Source organism: Durio zibethinus, chromosome 3, assembly GCF_047325235.1.
Source record: "Durio zibethinus cultivar Kanyao isolate XHJ-2024 chromosome 3, ASM4732523v1, whole genome shotgun sequence".
Taxonomy (NCBI): Eukaryota; Viridiplantae; Streptophyta; class Magnoliopsida; order Malvales; family Malvaceae; genus Durio; species Durio zibethinus.
The window spans coordinates 11,960,527-11,981,033 of record NC_143164.1 but is presented as its reverse complement, the minus strand read 5'-3'; the positions used below and the strand labels follow the sequence as shown (position 1 = coordinate 11,981,033).

At 42.4% G+C, this 20,507-nt stretch overlaps 1 non-coding gene and 2 pseudogenes across 1 annotated transcript; all 3 read left to right on the top strand.

Annotated features, from left to right (window-relative positions):
* The first annotated feature begins 6,875 nt into the window (after positions 1 to 6,875).
* Positions 6,876 to 8,572, top strand: LOC149519630 (18S ribosomal RNA; annotated as a pseudogene).
* A 292-nt stretch (positions 8,573 to 8,864) lies between these two features.
* Positions 8,865 to 9,021, top strand: LOC149519629 (5.8S ribosomal RNA). The gene has a single exon (XR_016341253.1). It is a non-coding gene; the product is annotated as a 5.8S ribosomal RNA (ribosomal RNA).
* A 231-nt stretch (positions 9,022 to 9,252) lies between these two features.
* LOC149519628 (25S ribosomal RNA) lies at positions 9,253 to 10,860 on the top strand (annotated as a pseudogene).
* Positions 10,861 to 20,507: the final 9,647 nt, after the last annotated feature.

Sequence of the window (20,507 nt, the reverse complement as noted above, 5' to 3'; positions counted from 1 at the left end):
CCATGGCCTGGGTTACCAATAAGCCTTAAGACTTGATCCCCCTAGCTGTTATACCGTATCTCGCTAAAACTAGAACTATTCTTCAACTCAGAGATAACCCCTAGGCTTAGACCAACTTGTAGATTATGACACACGCACATGCCTTGACCACTATTAGGACATGTTTGCTCTTGGTCTTAGCACAAGCTTTGACCACCATTGGCACATGCTAGCCCTTTGTGCAGGTAGTTCCCTCGAACACCATCAACACATGCTATGTGTACACCATGTGCACTAAGACTAGGTAGTTAGTGAGTTCAGGCACATCTTCATATTTCTACTAACCCAATACCATTTTTATGGCTTGCAAATTCATATAAGCACTCATCACTACCTACACTTGGGCCTATCTTAGTGCTATTGAACCTTAACATTGTCCTTGAGCCTCTAAAGTCTTAATCATTGCTTGTACCACTATTTTGGGCAAGTTTCCCACAACTTAGGCCTCTAATACACCTTAAGGCCTGGTCTCTCTGGTTATCAAACCTTTTCCAACTATAATTGGAACTATTCCTCAACTCAAAGAGAACCTCTCAGCCTACAATGGCTTGCAAACCATGACACATGCACATGCCTTGACCACCATCAGTGCCTAATGACCCTCGATGTATGCACATGCCTCAACCACTATTGAGACATGTTGGCCCTTGGTCTCGGCATATGTGTTGACCACCATCAGCACATGCTAACCTTTGGTAAGGGTTTTTGTCTCAAACACCATTGCCAGATGCTAAAACTTGGTGCGGCATGTGTAACATGACCCTCCCACCACTCTTTTATCTCTCATAAGGCACATATCTACACTTCGAGTGCCATCAGCACCAAATGATGCTTGGTGCAAGTGTCACAAGCTCCAGTCTTAAGTGAAACTCTATGCGACCTTAGACAGGTAATTAACTCCATGTGCCTAAGTTAGCCTATGAAACTCAAGTGCTCAGCATAATTCTAGCTTGTCAAAGATTGTGCTATAGCACTAGGCCTTCTAGAAGCCCTTAAATTTAATCCTCCTAAGACTATGTTTATGTGTGCCCGCACCCAAGTCTGACTGTGTGCCTATGCATCACTTGCACCTAGGCCTAGCTCTATTATGCCAAACCTGAATATCATGCCTGAGCTTCTAGAGTCTTGATTGTTGCCCATACCACTGTTCTATGCTAGTTTCTTATGACCCAAGCCTTTAGTAAGCCTCAAAGCTGGGTCCCCCTGGTTGCCAGATCTTGTCCTACTAGAATTGGAACTACTTCTTGACTTGAAGAGAACCCTTGGACTTAAACCAACTTGTGGATTGTAACACATGCATAGGGCTTAACCACCAATGCCATCGAATGACCCTCGATGAATGCACATGCCTCGACACAAGCTTTAACCATCATCACTACATACCGACCCTTGATGTAGGTAGTTTCTTCGAACATCATCACCAAATGTTGGGATGCATACCACGCATGGGTATCTGGATCTAAGTCGTGCACTATACACACCGCAATTGAGTAGTACATTGGTTCAGGCACATCTTTATATTTTTGCCATGCCAATGCCATTTTTATGGCTTGTAAATTCATATAACGGTCTCCTAAGCCTTCATGTGATGTTTCATGACAAGATGACTTGTTTTCTATTTTTCAAGATTTTTAAAATTTTTTACGATTTGAGATTTTTTAAAATTTTTTTAGGAGTTTTGGCCCTAAATTTGGTATACATGGTCCTTATATTTTTGTTGGCATCTAAAAAAATTCGACTAAAAAATCAAAATGTAGAAGATTTTGTGGCCATATGAAAAAAATGTCCCCATTTTAAACACTTGAATAGCTATTAGCTGTGAACCTATAAAACCTCTTATGCACTTTAAAGGGTGTGAGCTGTTGAGGTTCCTTAGGAAATAGGGAGCCAATATAAGGGCCAAAGACCAGCACCCCTCACACATCATGGTAGACACCCTCAGGCCCCACTTATAATCATCGAAACCTTTAACTCTACTAGTTAGGTTCTCTGATGATGGTTTTCTTGGCAAAAAAATGTGGCACCATCACATACTTAACTCTAGAATGTGCAACATGGCCCAAAATGAAACTTTGATGAAGGCCTTGACCATCAACAACACATGTTGGTGCATAGTGTAGGTGTATACCTCAACCATTATTGGAATAAGCTGGCCTTTTGTACAAGCTTGCCTCGACCACCATTGGCACATGCTAGCCCCTGATGTTGGCACATGCCTGATAAACATGAATAGAAGATGGCCTTTGTTGCAAATAGTTGCATTGAACACCATTGGCATATATTGGCCCTTGCTATGAGAATTTACCTTAAACACCATCAACACATATTGGGCCTTGGTGTGGGCATATACCTCAACCACCATCGGTACCTATAGACCCTTGGTATGGGATATGCTTATTTGAAAAAGGTGTCCCCATTTCAGACACTTTAATGTCTGTTATTAGCATATCTATCAAATTTTTCATGCTTTTTAAGGGCTGGTTGTCTAGGCCCCTCTCTCTTTCCATACGAAGAGTAGGTATGTGTGATGGATCTATCATTGCATATAACCATGGCAATGTCCTTGGAGCAAAATGTAGGCATGCATGCCTTCTAGCTGTGTTGTCCGATGACTGGTTGCTTTGGTGACCTATAGGCACCCATGGCCTTGATCAGTTGGCATGCATGCAAAAAGAAGCTTGTTGTGCCAAGCTAAAGCTTGTGCCTATGGCTGATGCTACCCCAAACCCTAAACCAAGTCCTTAAATAGGCCAATAGCTATTTAAGTTTGTACAAGCAGAAGCTACAATTGCATGCTATATCTAGCCAAGTCTTTTAGGTATTCAACAATCTCATGGTCCTTTCATGTCAACCATAAAAATGCCTTAGCTTGGACAAGCCCATGCATGTGTCATAGGCTAAGAGCATAAGCCCAGTTATCATGTTACCTTAAGTAAGAAACTATCGTTCGTATGCCTAAGTTAGCCTTTTCTTGACTTTGTGCTGAACACTTTGGCCGTGCACTCCATTGGCTTTTTAAAGGCTTAGGAGAAAGTTAGGAAGGAGAGTTAAAACAATTGGAACTTTTATTTACTTGATGCTATGTACAATTGCTTAATGCCTAAGTCTATGACTTAATTTTTCTTGCTTGTGTAGCTTCTAACTTGTTTACAAAATAATAGTAGGGCCTTCATTATACTTAAGCCTCACCAATACATATGGCCTTTATTGATTTAAGTGTGTGGCCCTTACAGGCCTTTTAAACCCTTTCATGATCCTTAAACACTTCTTAGGTTGGCTAAGGCCTTTGTTAAAGCCAGCTTGTTCAAGGCTCCCCACTGAGCCTTGGGTCGAAAGAGTTTGGGCACTCTCATTAAATGCCCGTGCCTAGTAAGTTCCAAAACCTTCCCTATCTACTACTCTGCATGCAACTAGGGCCTTCCAAAGCCTTTTTTTTAGGCACTCTTCCCATGCTAGGCCTCTCTGGAACCTTTGGTGCCCATGCACCTGGCTTACCTCTAGGCTTCTCTAGACTTTTTCGTGCCTACCTACCTACATCTCTCTTTTGGGGCATTCTAGATCCTTCTAACGAATAGCCCTCATTCTTGGCACTATGTTGCTCACCTTATCGTGCTCTCTCACCTCAACCTAGGCCTTGGTTTGCTCATTAGGCATCATATGTGCCTTTAAGACCTTATTCTGATCCTTCCTAGTCCTTCACCCACACTAACTCAAACAAGCTGCATCTCTCGACCCACTTGGCTTAGGACTTGTGCACAGATCATGACATTCTGCCCCACTCATTCTACTAATGCCCTCATTGCTATGGGATGTTTTTCCTTCACTTTATGTGCACGCTAGATCTATGTCCCACTCTCATCCCAATGGTCCTTCACACATGATTATTTTTGGTATATGATGTTCTTGGTACACCTTTGTAGTCATCCCTTGTTCTAGTCATGAGCCGATGCAATTCCCATGAAACCAATGTTTGTTAAAGTAAGCAATGCCTTAGTTGGTGATGTGCCATTGCCCTCTCATCGTGCTCAATGGGCCTTTTAGGGTGTATAGCACTCATGTGACATAGGTTTCCATGATCTTGGCTTGTCAAAGCATGTAGCATCTCTATGTTTGATGTGTCATTATCCTCTCCTCTGCACTATGGGGTCCTTACCCTTTTTTTGCACTCAATGGGCCTTTTGGGGTGTGCAGTGCACATAGGTGTAAGGCATACAATGCTCATGTTTAAGACATTACTCTTTGTTTGACAAGCCATCCATCTCCAAGGCTGGTGGCTCTCTGTTGCCACACTCACCTTGCCCTCTTCAAGAACCTAAGAGATCCCTTTCTCTTAATTTAACAAGCATGTGACTCTTGGCATTAGACTTTCTTTAAGTCATTAGAATGGCTTTGTGCTTTTTTCATTGTGGGTGTTCCATGGCCTTATGTGGTCCTGAGTATAAAAAGTAGTTAAAGGGCATGGTCACCATACCTTTGTCTTAGATTAAACCCTTAGTCTTTACTTTCAGATGTTATAATTCCTTATTGGCCTCTTCTTCCCCTGAAGAACTACTACCCTTATCTCTCTCACTCAGCCCTTACCCCTTGGCTCAGCCCTTACCCTTGGGCTATAGAGGCTTAGTGTATTTAGCCTTAACATTGACTCAGCAATGGCAATACTCCTACTTCAAGTCCCTACCCTATCACTTCACTGGACTCTTACCTATAACTTTTACCCTTTTTCAAACTTCTCTCATGCAGAGTCTAGCACTCGAATGTGATCCTTGATGCCCTCGATTTGGCTTTCATAGATGACAACCTCTCATTTGAACTAGCCTTTCTCTCCTTACAAGTGGGTGGATGGCCCTCATGCATATCACCCGTGCACTCAACCATAAATGCAAAGCTCAAACTAAGTATCTCTCATATATCCTTAGAAGCACTCAAGCGTCTTTATGCCCTACTCTTGGCACCTACGACCAACAATGCTTGCATCATGCAAACCACTTGCAAGTCGATAATACAACCAGTATACTAGCATGCAAGCGGCTTGTGCAACCTAAATTGATATTAACACCAGTCATAATGAAGGTTTTGATCCCTATTGGTCAGAACCTACTCTAATACCAACTTTGATTGGAACTAGCTCATATACCAATGGTCCTAGGAAAAAAGCTTAAGCTTAGCTACCATGTGGCTTTAGGCAAAAAACTAGTGTCTGTATGCTTAAGTCAACCATTTCCTTAACTCTATGCTAAACACTTTTGCCATGCACTCCACTAGCTCCCTAAAAGGTTGTGAGAAGGCAAGGAAGGAGAGTTAAAGCAATTGTAACTTCTATTTACTTGAGGCTATGTACAATTGCTCAATGCCTAAATCTATGACTTGGTTCTTTTTGCTATCTGGCTTCTAACTTGTTTACAAATAAAGGGTAGGGCCCATATTTATACTTGAGCCTTCTCATCATATATAGCACTTATTGATCCAAGTTTGTGGCCTTCATAGGCCTTTTAGACCCATTCATGGTCCCTAAACACTTCTTAAGTTGGCAAAGGCTTTTGTAAAATCTAGCTTATTCTAGGCTCCCTATTGAGCCTTATGTCTATAAGAGTCTGGGCACTTCTGTTGAGTGCCAGCACCTAGTGTGTTTGAAAACCTTCCCTACTCGATCTCTACTTTGCATGAAGCTAGGGCCTTCCAAAGCCTTCTTTGTCTAAGTGCTACAATTCCCACTACTATTCTTATGCCATTCTTTTTTGGAACTTTCAGTGCTTGTGCACCTTGTTGGCCTCCAGGCTTCTCCAGACTCTTCTATGCCTTTGTACTTGGCCTATCTCTGGGTTAATCTAGAGCCTTCTATGCTTGCCTACTTATGCCATTCTTTTGGGCATTCTAGATCATCCTAATGAGCTATCCTTATTCTCAGCACTAGGCTGCTCACCTTACCATGGTCTCACACCATAGACTAGGCCTTAGTCTGCACACTTGGGCCTTGTATGTGCCTTTAGGACCTTATTCATGATCCCTCCCAGTCCATCACCAGCAATAATTCATACAAGATGCTTCTCTCAACCCTTTTGGCTTAGGATTTATGCATGAACTATGGCACATGTAGCCAATGTCACCTAAGACCCTAAGAATAGGTCCCTAAGTCGAGCAACATCCTCTTGGGGGAGTGACAGCAGAGTTTATGTGTGCAGTCTCGGTTAGACCAAGCATTGGAGGTGTCATGCCATTATTACTTGTTGGATGGCAGAGGTAGTCTCATGGCTCTTGCTTGTGTTTTTCCCATGCCAAGTTGTTGTGGCGTGGCCTCGTATGTCATTTCCTCTACTTGCTCATTGAGTAATTGATAAGATGAGTGGTAAACCAGTGCATGTGGATGCTACCACTTGTACTCAATAGGCATATGAGTGATGTTATGGTTATGCATGTTAGTAGGCTCCATGTTCGTTGCATCAAACTATTAACCTATCATCTTTTTCAATCTCCCTCATATGGTCATCGTACCTTAAGGTTGTAATCAGGATCCTGTGTTACATACTTAAATCAATGCAAACTAAATGTCTTGCCATCCCTCATTTGTCTTGTGTCTTTAAAGGCTATGGGTTAGACCTCAATCATGCCTTATGTCCTAAGTGTGCCACCTAAGCCTCCATGGCCGTAATGGTGCACTGGTGTTCGATCCTGCTTTTAGTTCTAAAATGTTTTGGGAGGATGGGCTCTTAGAACTTGTTCATCCAATGCTATGCATTTTATGTGCTTGACATGCATGATGCTTGTACTCAATGTTGGCTCTCTACATCACTCAATCATTACATTGAGGCCCATGTGGTGCCAATGCCCTAAAGGAATGCCACTTGGTTGATCCTATTAGTAGTCATATGCTTGTCTCAAAGATTAAGCCTTCCATATGTAAGTATGAAATAATTCAGACTGTGAAACTATGAATGGCTCATTAAATCAGTTATAGTTTGTTTGATGGTATCTACTACTTGGATAACCATAGTAATTCTAGAGCTAATACGTGCAACAAACCTTGACTTGTAAAAGGGATGCATTTATTAGATAAAAGGTCGATGTAAGCTTTGTTCATTGCTATGATGATTCATGATAACTCAATGGATGGCATGGCTTTTGTGATGGTGACACATCATTCAAATTCTACCCTATCAACTTTCGATGGAAGGATAGTGGCCTACTATGGTGGTGATGGGTGATAGAGAATTAGGGTTTGATTTCAGAGAGGGAGCCTTAGAAATGGCTACCACATCCAGGGAAGGTAGCAGGTGTGCAAATTACCTAATCTTGGGGAGGTAGTGACAATAAATAACAATGCCAGGCTTTATGAGCCTTGTAATTAGAATGAGTAAGATCTAAATCCCTTAATGAGGATCCATTGGAAGGCAAGTCTGGTGCTAGTAGCCATGGGAATTCCATCTCCACTAGCATAATTTAAGTCATTGCAGTTAAAATGCTCATAGTTGAAACTATGGTTGGGTCGTTTGGTCTGCTTCATGGTGAGCACCAGTATACTCATCCCTACTATTAGTGATGCACTCCTAGCCTATGCTTGTATACATTAGCATGGGATAACATTATAGAATTTTTGTCCTATTCTATTGGCCTTCAGGATTAGAGTAATGATTAATAAAGACAGTTGCAGGTATTTGTATTTCATAGTCAAAGGTGAAATTCTTGGATTTATGAAAGATAACAACTACAAAAGCATTTGTTGAAAATGTTTTATTAATCAAGAATGAAAGTTAGGGCTTGAAGCTAATCTTATACCATCCTAGTCTTAACCATAAATGATGCCGACCATGGATTAGCAGATGTTACTTTTAGGACTCTGCCGATACCTTATGAAAAATCAACGTCTTTGGGCTTCGAAGGGAGTATGGTCACAAGGCTAAAACTTAAAGGAATTAATGAAAAGGCACCACCTGCAGTGGCTCTTGTAGCTTAATTTGACTCAACACAGGGAAACTTATTGATCCAGACTTAGTAAGGATTGATAAACTGAGAGCTCTTTCTTGATTCTATGGGTGGTGGTGCATGGTAGTTCTTAGTTGGTGCAAAGATTAGTCTGGTTAATTTCATTAACGAACAAGACCTCAGCCTACTAACTAGCTACGCAAAGGTGATCCTTCATGGCTAGCTTATTGAAAGGACTATGGTCACTTAGGCCAAGGAAGTTTTAGGCAATAACAAGTTTGTGATGCGCTTAGATGTTCTAGGCTACATGCACGCTACACTAATGTATTCAACGAGTCTATAGCCTTAGCCGACAAGCCTGAGTAATCTTTGAAATTTTATCATGATGGAGATAGATCATTCCAATTATTGGTCTCCAATAAGGAATTCTTAGTAAACGTAAGTCATTAGCTCACATTGACTACGTCCTTATCCTTTGTACACACCACCCATCACTCCTGCAAATTGAATGTCCTGATAAAATGTTTGGATCATGAGAAGTCCACTAAACCTTATCATTTAAAGGAAAAAAAGTCATAACAAGGTTTACGTAGGTGAACCTGTGGAAGGATCACTATCAAAACTAGCTCAACCAATCACCCATGAATGCGTTAACAAAACACCAAGGGGGCAAAGGTGCCTCCTTGCTCCCAGCCCTTCTGGCCTTAGGTGTCTCTGACGGTCGATTCATTTTGCCTCTTAGGTGGGTGAAATAATTAGTGTTGTCACCCGTGGCTAAATAACAAACCCCCGGCGTGAATCATGCCAAGGAACTGAAATGAAATTGAGTGTGTGTGTCATCACCCTTTCATTTATGGTGTGTGTGCAAGTGGCACTATGACTCATTTTGACATGTGAAAAACCAAAATGACTCTTGGCAATAGATATCTCAACTCTCGCATTGATGAAAAACATAGCAAAATATGACACTTGGTGTGAATTGTAAAATCCTGTGAACCATTGAGTCTTTTGAATGTAAGTTGCACCCTAGGCCATTAGGCCAAGGGCATGCTTGCTTGGGTGTCATGCATCATCACCCCTTCTAAACCCCACCCATCGAGCTCTGTGTGAAGGGGCGAAAGATGGCCTCTTATGATCTCATCAGTCGTAGTTGGCCCAAAAATGAGTCTTTGGCAATGATAGCACCATGACCATTGGTGGTAAAGCTCCCAATGTACCTTATCTCTGGTGACACACACTCATTGTGCATTTGGACCTTATCGAACCTCCCACATCGCTTGGTCGATGCTCGTATCACAACCCTAGGTTAGGCAAGATTACCTACTATGTTTAAGCATATCAATAACCAAGGGAAAAGAAACTTACCAAGACTCCCCTAGTAATGGCAAGCGAACTGAGAAAAGCCCAACTTGAGAATCGAGCACTCGAAGCATCTAAATTGTAGTTTGGAGATGGGCACCAAAAAGGGTGAGATCCCCATTATGCCTAGACCTTGTCGCACTATGAGGCACTATCTACAAGTTGGTTTATTTGGGAATGCAACCCCAATCCGATGATAAATTTCGTCCAAGGTTGAATGCAAGTGAGACATTAATAGTGAACAAGTACCATGAGAGAAAGATGAAAAAGACATTGAAAAAAAGTCAAAGAGTGCTTGAAATTGTTAAGAGGGAAGTAGATAAGGGTGATGATACGGCTCAATCATATGTGGAACGATAAGAGCCGATCTTCCAATAAGCTTAGGGCATAGACTGATACAAGTCACAGTGGTGGCCTAGGCCCAGGCTTTTGATATGTCCATGAGGACGTCATTGTAGTGATCATGGAATGGAGCACGCGTTATCTCAAAGTTCCTTGGCACTTGTGTGCTCTTAGCATTGGCCTGCGGGCTCCCCATCTGCCCTGTCTTCAAACATGAACCAAGGAGTCTAATATTTATGCGAGTCAACAAGCTAGAAAACTTATAAAGTGTAAGGAAACTAATTGGTGGAATCCCTTGCAGGTGCACCATTGATCGACCTTGATCTTTTGAGAAGGGTTTGAGTGTGAGCATGCCTATCAGGACCCGAGTAGGGCGATACCAAAGAAAACTCTAGTGGAGGCCCATAGCAATACTAACGTGCAAATCATTCATCTAACTTGGGTATAAAGGCAAAAGACTAATAAAAATGTCTAGTAGCTGATTCCCTTCAAACTTTTGCTTAAGATAGCTAAAGCCCTTAGTGAGTTCTACTAGGTAAAGCCAATGATTAGAGGCATTGGATACCCAAGCTATTCTCAAATTAAATGGGTAAAATTGTGCAATTGCTTTGTTGGGCCATGTAATGGAATCAAGAGCTCGAAGTGGGCCATTTTTTGGTAAGCAGAACTGGAGATGTGGGATGAATTGAAAGCTGGGTTATAGTGCCTAACTTCGTGCTAACCTAAAACCCACAAACAATGTTGGTCAATTAAGATAGCAGAACACTGGCCATGGAAGTTGAAATTCGCTAAAGAGTGTGCAACAACTCACTTGTCGAATCAACTAGACCTAAAAATGAATGGTGCTTAAGCGTGCAACCTATACCTAGCTATTAGGGCAAGGGCTAGGCCCCAATAAGTAAGAGGGTGCAGTAGTTGTCACAAAACCTAAGGCACGATCTTGGGTGGAGTGGCTATCGGTGTAGATCTTGGTGCTAGTAGCAAATATTCAAATAAGAACTTTGAAAGCTAAAGAGGGGAAAGGTTCCATGTAAATAGCACTTACAGATAGGTTAGTCAATCCTAAGAGATAAGGGAAGCCTAGTCGATAGTGCATCCAGTGTGAGCTACGAAAAGAAATCAGGTTAAAATTCTTGAACTAGAATTGGAACTACACCTTGACTTAGAGAGAACTCCTAGGCCTTGACTAGCTTGTGGATGCATAACACATGCATATGCCTCAACCACTATCAATACCCAATGGCCTTTAATGCATGCACATGCCTTAACCACTATTGGGACATCTTGGCCCTTGGTCTCGGCACATGTGTCGACCTCCATCAGCACAAGCTAGCCCTCGATATAGGTTGTTGCCTTGAATATTTTTGCTAGATGTTGGCACTTTGTGCGACATGTATATCATGACCTTTCCAAGGCACTTGTCTACCCCTTCCAAGGTACTTGTCTACCCTTTAAGCACTATCAGCACCAAATGACACTTAGTGCATGTATCATAGGCTCTAATCTTAAGCCAAACTCTATATAGCCTTAAACAGGGAATTGACTCCATATACCTAAGTAAGCCTATGAAACTCAAGTATTCAGTGTAATTCTAGCTTGTCAAAGATTGTGTTGTAGTACTGGGCCTTCTAGAAGCCCTTAAATCTGATCCTCCCAAGACTCTATTTAGGGATGCTCGCACCTCAATCATCAATATCGATGCTTGGGTTTGATTGTGTGCCTGCGTATTGCTCACTAGTGCCTGCACCTAGGCCTGGCTTAATTTTGCCAAATTTAAACACTTGACTGAGCCTCTGGAGTCTTGATCACTGCCCATACCATTTTTTTTGTGCTAGTTCCTTATGACTTGGGCATCCAGTAGGCCTCAATGCCTAGTCCTCTTGGCTATTAGACCCTATCCCTCTAGAACTAGAATTGCTCCTTGACTCAAAAAGAGCCCCTAAGCCTAGACCAGCTTGCACACCATGACACATGCTCATGTCTTGACCACCATCGACACCAAATGACCTTTGATGCATGTGTCACAATCAGTAAGCTGGTCCAAGCCTAAGGGTTCTTTCTCAGTTGAGTAATAGTTTAAGTTCTAGTGGAACAACACTTGATAGCTAAAGGGACCAAGCCCTGAGGTGTATTAGAGGTCTAAGTCATAGGGAACTAGCCTAGAATAGTGGGGTAAGAAGTGATCAAGACTCCAAAGGCTCAGGAAAGGTGTTCAAGATCAACAAGATTGAGCTAAACCCAAGGGCAAGTGCTGGTAAGTGATACATGGGCACCTAATCAGACGTAGGTAGGAGCATTGATGATTGAGGTACAGATGCACAGTTAGGCCCAGGTGTGGCATGCCTAAACACAGTCCTATGAGGATCAAATTTGAGGGCTTCTAAAAGGCCTAATACTCAGCATGATTTTAGCAAGTCAAAGATTGTGAAGTAGCACCAAATCCTCTAAAATCAAGGATAGGAACTTAGCTCCTAGAATCAAGGGATTGTAATCTCTAGAGTTTAGGGGTGTATCTCAGGCACTAAGTGTAAAAGGGGCTAAGTTAGAAATAGAGAATCGCCCATCCTAATTGTACACACACCAAAACCATCGAGTAATAACATCCTTACTCTTGCCTTAAAACTGTTTTATTATTCTGTTGTTAGACTTTTTTCAGGCACTTGTCATGCCTTTTTGTTTTACAGCATATTATACAGTGCAGCCTCATAGTCTAGAGTGTCTATGCACCATTTCTTGTGTTAGGTTGATCTAGGATGCATAAAAGTCCATTTTTGTGCCTTAGAGCCACGCGAGTTTAGAGCTTGAGTCTCAGCCTGTGACAAATGCAGATGCATCAACCACTATCGAGACTTGTTAGAGATTTGTCTTAGCACATGCTGGCCCTTGTGTGGGAAGTTCCCTTGAATACCATCAACACATGCTTGGCCGTACACCACACGCAAGTATCTTGGGCTCGGGCCATGCACCATGATCACCATGATCGAGCAATAGGTGGGTTCAAGCACATCTTCATATTTTTGCCTTGCCAATGCCATTTTTATGGTTTGTAAATTCATATAATGGTCCTATAATCTTTGATGTGAAGTTTCATAGCATGATGACCCATTTGTTATTTTTCATAATTTTCAAAATTTTTCATGGTTTGGGATTTTTTGAATTTGTTTTAGGAATTTTAGCCACAAATTTGACATACATGATCCATGTATTTTTGTTGGCATCCATAAAATGGTTCAGGTAGAATATTTAAGTGTAGAAGATTTTGTGGCCATTTGAAAAAACTATCCTTATTTCACACATTTGAATGGTTACTAGTTGTGAACTTGTAAAAGCTCTTATGTTCTTTAAGGAGGTGTGAGTTGTCAAGGTTTCTTAGGGATAAGAGGCCAATATAAGGGCCAAAGACCAGCACCCATTGCACATCATGTGCGTATACCCCCTAGCCTTCACCCCAATCATCGAAACTCCTAATGCCAATGGTCAAGTTCTTTGGCGATGCTCCAACGATGGTGCCCTAGGCAATAAAATGTGACACCAGCCCAAGTCCTAGCTCAACATGTGCTCCATGGCCCAAAATCAAATTTTGGCCAAGGCCTTAACCATTAATAGCACATGTTAGCACATGGTATGGGCACATGCTTCAACCATCATCAGCATAAGCTGGCCCTTAGTTTAGGCACTTGCCTAGACCATCATCAGTACATGCTGCCCTTGGTGTAGGTACATGCCTCAATTAGCATCGACATAATCTGGATCTAGTATAGGCACATCCTTCGATCAACATTAGTAAAAGCCCTTGGTGTGGGTAGTTGCCTCAAACACCATTGGCACATGCTAGGCTTTGGTGCAAACACATGCCTCAACCACCATTGGCACCTATGGACCCTTGGTGCAAGGTATGCCTATTTGAAAAAAGTGTCCCCACTTCAAACACTTTAATGTCTACTACTAGCATATTTGCAAAATATCTCATGTTCTTTAGAGGGTGGTTTTTTGGGTCCCCTTCTCCTCCACCATTATAGTAAGTGTGCATGATGAGCTTATCATTGTGTACATTGACAGTAACATCCCTGGAGCAAAATGTTGGCTATACATGCCTTTTAGCTATGTTGTCTAGTGACTGGTTACTTTAGTGACCTACAGGTGCCCATGGCCTTAATCGGTTAGCGTACATGCAAAAAAGGGTCTCAGCTATTCAGAGATCAAACCTGTGCCTGTGTCAAGATCAGTTGCAAGTCCTGAGCTAAAAGGGTCAAGATTCATAGCTTGCTAGATTTGTTGTAGGAAAAGGACTAGGAAGGATAGAGACCAAAGTCCTAAAGGCACATACAAGGACTAAGTGTGATTAAAAAGGCCTAGGCTAAGGTACGAAAGTGAGCAGCCTAGTGCCAAGAATGGCACTGCTTATTAGAAGGATCTACAATACCCTAGAAGAGTGGTATGAGTAGACAGATGCACTCCAAACTAGTTAGGCTCTTACCTGTTCACTAGCCAAAAGGGTGGGTGAGAGCTGACACCAGTCATCCATCTATAAAGAGCATAAGAGCTTTCTCAGCCATCATATCAGGAGCCATAAGAATATCTAAAGTGGGGACACTTTTCTCCCTAGCCACCTCAAGGCTTTCTTTCAACAAACATAGGGCCCAATGACCTATCTCTTGGCCACCATAATTCTCAGATTTAGCTCATTGCTCCACCAACCTAGTTAAGGGTGCCATTATACAACTTCGACTGATAGCACTCAACTAGCTACCCGCTCTACAGTGCCCACCCATTGGCTCACACATGCTTGCGCATCTTAGGGACAAAGGCTCACACCATGGGCACACTCTATCAATAACATTTTCTCAAGCTTATACTTCATGCTCGCTATTCTAGGACCACTATCCTGCCAATAAGGCCTCAATAACTACTTAGCTTAGGGTCAGTCATGGTAGGATCAATGCACACCAGGGCTTGACCATTACACTGGACCTTATTGTGGGCACATACCTTAACCACCATTGGCACTTGCAGACCCTTGGTGTGGGATATGCTTGTTTGAAAAAAGTGTCCCCATTATAAACACTTAATGTCTACTACTAACATATTTGTAAAATCTCTTATGCTTTTTAAAGGGGAATAGGAGTGTATGAGAAGCCTGTCATTGTGTACATTCATAACAATGTCCCTGTAGCAAAATCTAAGTCATCCATGCTTTTTTTGGCTATGTTGTCTATGGACTGGTTGCTTTAGTGACCTATAAAAATCCATGGCCTTGACTAGTTGGTGTGCATACAGAAAAAGGGCTTTGCTTTGCCAAGCTCAAGCCCGTGTCTATGATTAATGCTACCCCAAATCCTAGACCAAGTCCCTAAATCATACAATGGCTCTCTAGTGCAAGCAGAAGCTACAATCACAGGCTTGGTTTGGCCAAGTCTCTCAGGTATTCGGCAGTCCCATGGTCTATTCTCATTGAAGACAAAAATGCCTTGGCCTAGCTAAGCCTGTGCATGTAATCAATGCTACACAAGACCCAAGGAACAAGTCCCTAAATTAGGTAATGTCCCTTTAGGGTGGTAATAACAGAGTTTGTGTGTGCAATCCCAGCTAGACCAAGCATTGGCGGTGTCATGTAGTTGTTGCTTGTTAGAATGAAAAGACATTCTTATGGCCCTTGCTTATGTTTTTCCCATGCCAAGTGGTTATGGCATGGCCTTGTATGTCATTTCCTTTACTCAATGGTCGAGTAATCAATTGGGTGCATTGTGGGTTGGTATGCATGAATGCTACCACTTGTACACAATAGGCATAAGTCAGCCTACGAAACTTAAGTGCTCAACATAATTCCAGCTTGTCAAAGATTGTGCTGTAGTATTAGGCCTTCTAGAAGCCCACAAATCTGATCCTCCCAGGACTGTGCTCAAGCATGCCTATACTTAAGTCTAACCGTGTGCCAACACCTTGATCATCAATGCCCACTCTTAGGTGTGACCATGTGTCAGCACCTCAATCATTAGTGCCCACACTTGGGTCTAACTATATGCCCATGCATCACTCACCAGTACCCGTACCTAGGCTTGGCTTAACTTTGCCAAACCTAAAAACCATGCCTGAGTCTCTAGAGTCTTAATCACTACCTATACCACTATTCTAGGCTAGTTTCCATGACCTAGGCCTCAAGGCCTAGTCCTTTTGGCTGTCAGACCTTATCCTACTAGAACTAAAACTACTCATTAACTTGGAGAGAACCCTTGTGCCTAGACCAACTAATGTCATGAGCTGGGAGCTTAAGCCTAGCTACCGTGTGGCCTTAGGTGGGAAACTATCATCCATATGCCTAAGTTAGCCTTTAATTAACTTTTTGTGACGTGCACTAATTGACTGTGCCCTGCACTTGTGCTCGAACTTGACTAACCTCTTAGGAGTTTAGGAGAAAGCTAGAAAGGAAATGGTTAAGGTAAGAGTAGTTTATTTACTTGATGAGGTATGTACACTTGCTCTTGGAACACAGTCCCTATGCATTTTTTATAAAGGCTTTCAAGGCCTAAGTCTCTAATGCTTTAGACTCTTGCTTTTCTATGTTGTCACCTATTGCTTATGGCTTATGTACAAATAAAAGGAGGGCTCTCTTATTTATGCTTGAGCCCCTTGGTACTTGTGCTTACAATGAATCCAAGTGTATGGTCATTATGGGCCTTCTGGACAATTCTAAGGTGCTTAGGCTCCAACAAGGTCAGTTAAGACCTCTTTAGATTTTTGCTGGATTTAGGCTCCCTATTAAGCCCTGGGTCTAGAGGTGTCTGAGCACTCCCGCTTAGTTCCCGTGCCTAGTAGGTTCCAGAGCCTTCACCATTCGGGTGTCACTCTGCCCACAGCTAAGGACTTTTAAAGAATTTCTTATCTTGGCATTATAATGCCAACACTGTGCTCATGCCTAGCCCTTTTGAAACCTTTGGTGCTCGTATTCTTGTCCTACCTCCAGGCTTCTCTAGACTCTTCTATGCCCATGTGCCTGGCTTGTCTCTAGGCTTGTTTAGAAGTTTTCATTCCCATGTGCCTAACTTGTTTCCATTCCTATGTGCCTGGCTTGTCTTTAGGCAATTCTGGGCATTTCTATGTCTAACTGCCTACACCACATCCTAAGGTGTTCTAAAACCTTTTAGTGAGTAATCTTCATCCCTAGCATCATGTAGTTCACCTCAAATGTACTTCTACACTCTAGCCTAGGCCTTGGCTTGCACACTTGGGTAAAGTATGTGCCTTTAGGGCCTTGATTGCAATCTTTCTTAGTCCATTGCTTGTACCATCTCAAGCAAGTTTTGTCACATGACCCTCTTGGTCTTAAACTCATGTGCCATCTGTGACATTCTCCCCAACTTATTCTAGCAATGTCCTCGTTGCTAGGGTAATGTCGATCATTCACTACATGCACATGCTAGATTAATGTTCATTCCTTGTCCCAATAATCCTTGGTATGCTTTCGTGATTGTCCTTTTCTATTGCCTTGATGCGGACATGTTTGCTACCAAACTAACTTTCTTTTAAGAGTTGCTTGCTATACACTTTGATGAGAGTGATTTACCTAATCTTTTTGGTTCAACAAGTGGCTATCCATAGCCACACTCTGCTAATCTTGTTGGCTAGACTAGTGGCTTTTCATGTTGGGGCTTCTCTTTAGGCTTATCCTTTGATGAGGAGTGCTTTCTCTTGTCTCCCCCACTCAAGCCGTTATCTCACTCAAGTATTGCACCTTATGCTACTTCAACTCGATTCTTGCCTATAGCTTTAACCCATCGAGGAAATAGAACAAGGCTTCTTCCTCGGCCATGCTAGGAACCATAAGCAATAGTTTTGAGAACTCCTAAAAAAAGTCTTAAATTGTTTCCCTTTGAGTGAGCCAGCGAAGTTTTGCTTGAGCTTTTTTTTTTTTTTGCATACTTTAGCTTAAATTGTCTCATTAGTTCCCTCACAAACTGATCCCATGAGGTGATTGCAGTCTCTTTTTGCTTCATGTTATCATACCTTCAATGCCACTACAACAGGGCCACATCATTGGAGTACCAGATAGTAATGCTTACATTGGCTTTTTCCATTGTACTAGCCACTTAAAAGTACTAATCCATGCCTACATGAAGTTGTTGACTTCTTTGGCTGAGCAACTTTCTATGAATTGCTTTGCTTGGGCACCTCCACCCTAGGTCCCAAACCCCTATTTACAACTATGGTAGCACCAAATGTAGCAAACTCCCACTTTAGTTGCTCTAGCTCTTCCCATAAGGCTTCCACCTAAGCCTCTAAAGCTTTATTATGCTACATGAGCACTTCCATCTCTTAGGTTAAGGCACCGTGCATCTCTTCTTTGAGCTATTCTTGCATCGAGTCTAGCTCTTGGATGCAATCCTTGGTGTCCTAAAATCGATCCCTGAAATCTTCCATGGCTAACTTGCATTTTGCCAACTAAGAGTCCATGGATGACAATAGATCCTTTGAACTAGCCCTTTTCCCTTTACCAATGGCTGGATGGCCCTCTTGCATATCATTTGTGCACTCTATCTGAGGGTTACTGGCCATGCTTTTGCACATGCATCATAATCACAAAGCTTACACTAAAGATTTCCCACAATTTTCCACAATCATCTACACAACACTTGCCACTGCCACTCAAGCATCTTTATGCCTTACTCTCATCACCAAGAACCAGCAATCATCCACACAACACTTGCCACTGCAAGTTCACAGCACAACTAGCACACTAGCATGCAAGCTGCTTGTGCAATGAAATTGACACTAACTTTGGTCATAATGAAAGTTTTGATCCCATTGTGGTCAAAACCTACTCTGATACAAACTCTAGTTAGAACTAGCTCTGATACCAACTATCACAAGTCGAGAGCTTAAGCCTAGCTACTATTCGACCTTAGGTGGAAAACTACCATCCATATGCCTAAGTTAGCCTTTAACTAACTCTTTGTGACATGCACTAACTAACTATGTCCTGCACTTGTGCTAGAACTAGACTAACCTCCTAGGAGTTTAGGAGAAAGCTAGGAAAGAAATAGTTAAGGCAAGAGTAGTTTATTTACTTGATGGGGTGTGTACACTTGCTCTTGGAACACTGTCCCTATATGTTTTCTACAAAGGCTCTCAAGGCCTATGTCCCTAATGCTTTACACTCTTGCTTCTTTATGTTGTCACCTATTGGTTACGGTTTATGTACAAGTGAGTGTGAAAGGCTATTTTGTTTATACTTGAGACCCCTTGGTACTTTGGTTACAATGAATCCAAGTGTATGGCCATTATGGGCATTCTAGATAGTTCTAGGGTGCTTAAGCTTCAATAGGGTCAGTTAAGACCCCTATAGATTTTTGCTACTTTTAGGCTCTCTGTTGAGCTTTGAGTCTGGAAGTGTCTGCGCACTCTCACTGAGTGCCTATGCCTAGTGGGTTCTAGAGCCATCTTCATTTGGGCACCACTCTGCTAGTAGCTAGGGCCTTTGAAAGACGTTTTCATCTGGGTCATACAATGGCTGACACTGTGCTTGTGCCTAGCCTTTTTATAACCTTTGGTGTCCGTGCACCTTGCTTATCTCCAAGCTTTTCTAAGCTCTTCTGTGCTCGCATGCCTGCCCTTTCTCCAAGCATGTCTAGAAGTTTCCATGCCCAAGCGCTTGGCCTATCTTCAGGTGATTCTAGGCCTTTCTATGCCTCACTACCTGCACCACATCCTAGGGTGTTCTAGAACCTTCAAACTAGTAGTCTTCATCCCTAGCACCATGTAGCTCACCTCGAGTGTACTTTTACACTCTAGCCTTGGCCTTGGCCTACACACTTGGGTAAAGTATGTCCCTTTAAGGCCCCGATTCTAATCTTTCTTGGTCTGTTGCCCATACCATCTCGACCAAGTCTCATCACATGACCCTCTTGGTCTCAAACTCGTGCGTGATCCATGACACTTACAAGCTGTGACACATACACCTACCTGAACCACCATTGGGACATGTTGGCTCTTGGTTTCAGTACATACTGGTCTGTTATGCAAGTAGTTCCCTTCAACACTATTGGCACATGCTGAGTTGCACATAATGCATGGGTATCCTAGGCCCAGGCCATACACCATGCACACCATGACTAGGCAGTAGGTGGGTTTGGGCACATCTTCATATTTTTACCATGCAAAACCAATTTTATGGCTTATAAATTCATATAAGCACTCAACAATGCCTACACCTAGGTTTGGCTTAATGTAATGGAATTTAAACATCGTGCCTAAGCCTTCAAAGTCTTTATCATTGCCCATACCATTGTTTTAGGCCAGTTCAATGTGACCTAGGCCTTCAATACGCCTCAAGGCCTAGTCCCTTTGGTAGTTGAACCCTATCCCACTAGAATTGGAACTACTCCTCAACTTGGAAAGAAACCCTAGGCCTAACTAGCAAGCAGATTGTGACACATGCACATGTCTCGACCACCATCGGCAAATGTTGGCCCTTGGCTTTAGCACATGCTTTAACCACCATCATCATATGCTGGCCAATTGTGTGGGAAGTTCCCTCGAACACCATCAGCATATGCTAGGCTATGCACCACGCATGGGTATCCTGAGCTCGGGTCATGCATAATGTGCACCATAATTAGGTAGTAGGTAGGTTCAAGCACATTTTCATACTTCTGCTACGCCAATGCCATTTTTATGGCTTATAAATTGATATAAAAGCTCACTGGCACCTATACCTAGGCCGGCTCAATTATGCCAAACCTAAACATCGTGTCTGAGCCTCTAGAGTCTTGATCATTACCTGTACCATTGTTCTGGGCTAGTTTCTTACAACTTGGGCCTCTAGTATGCCTCAAGGCTTGGTCCCCCTGGCTTTA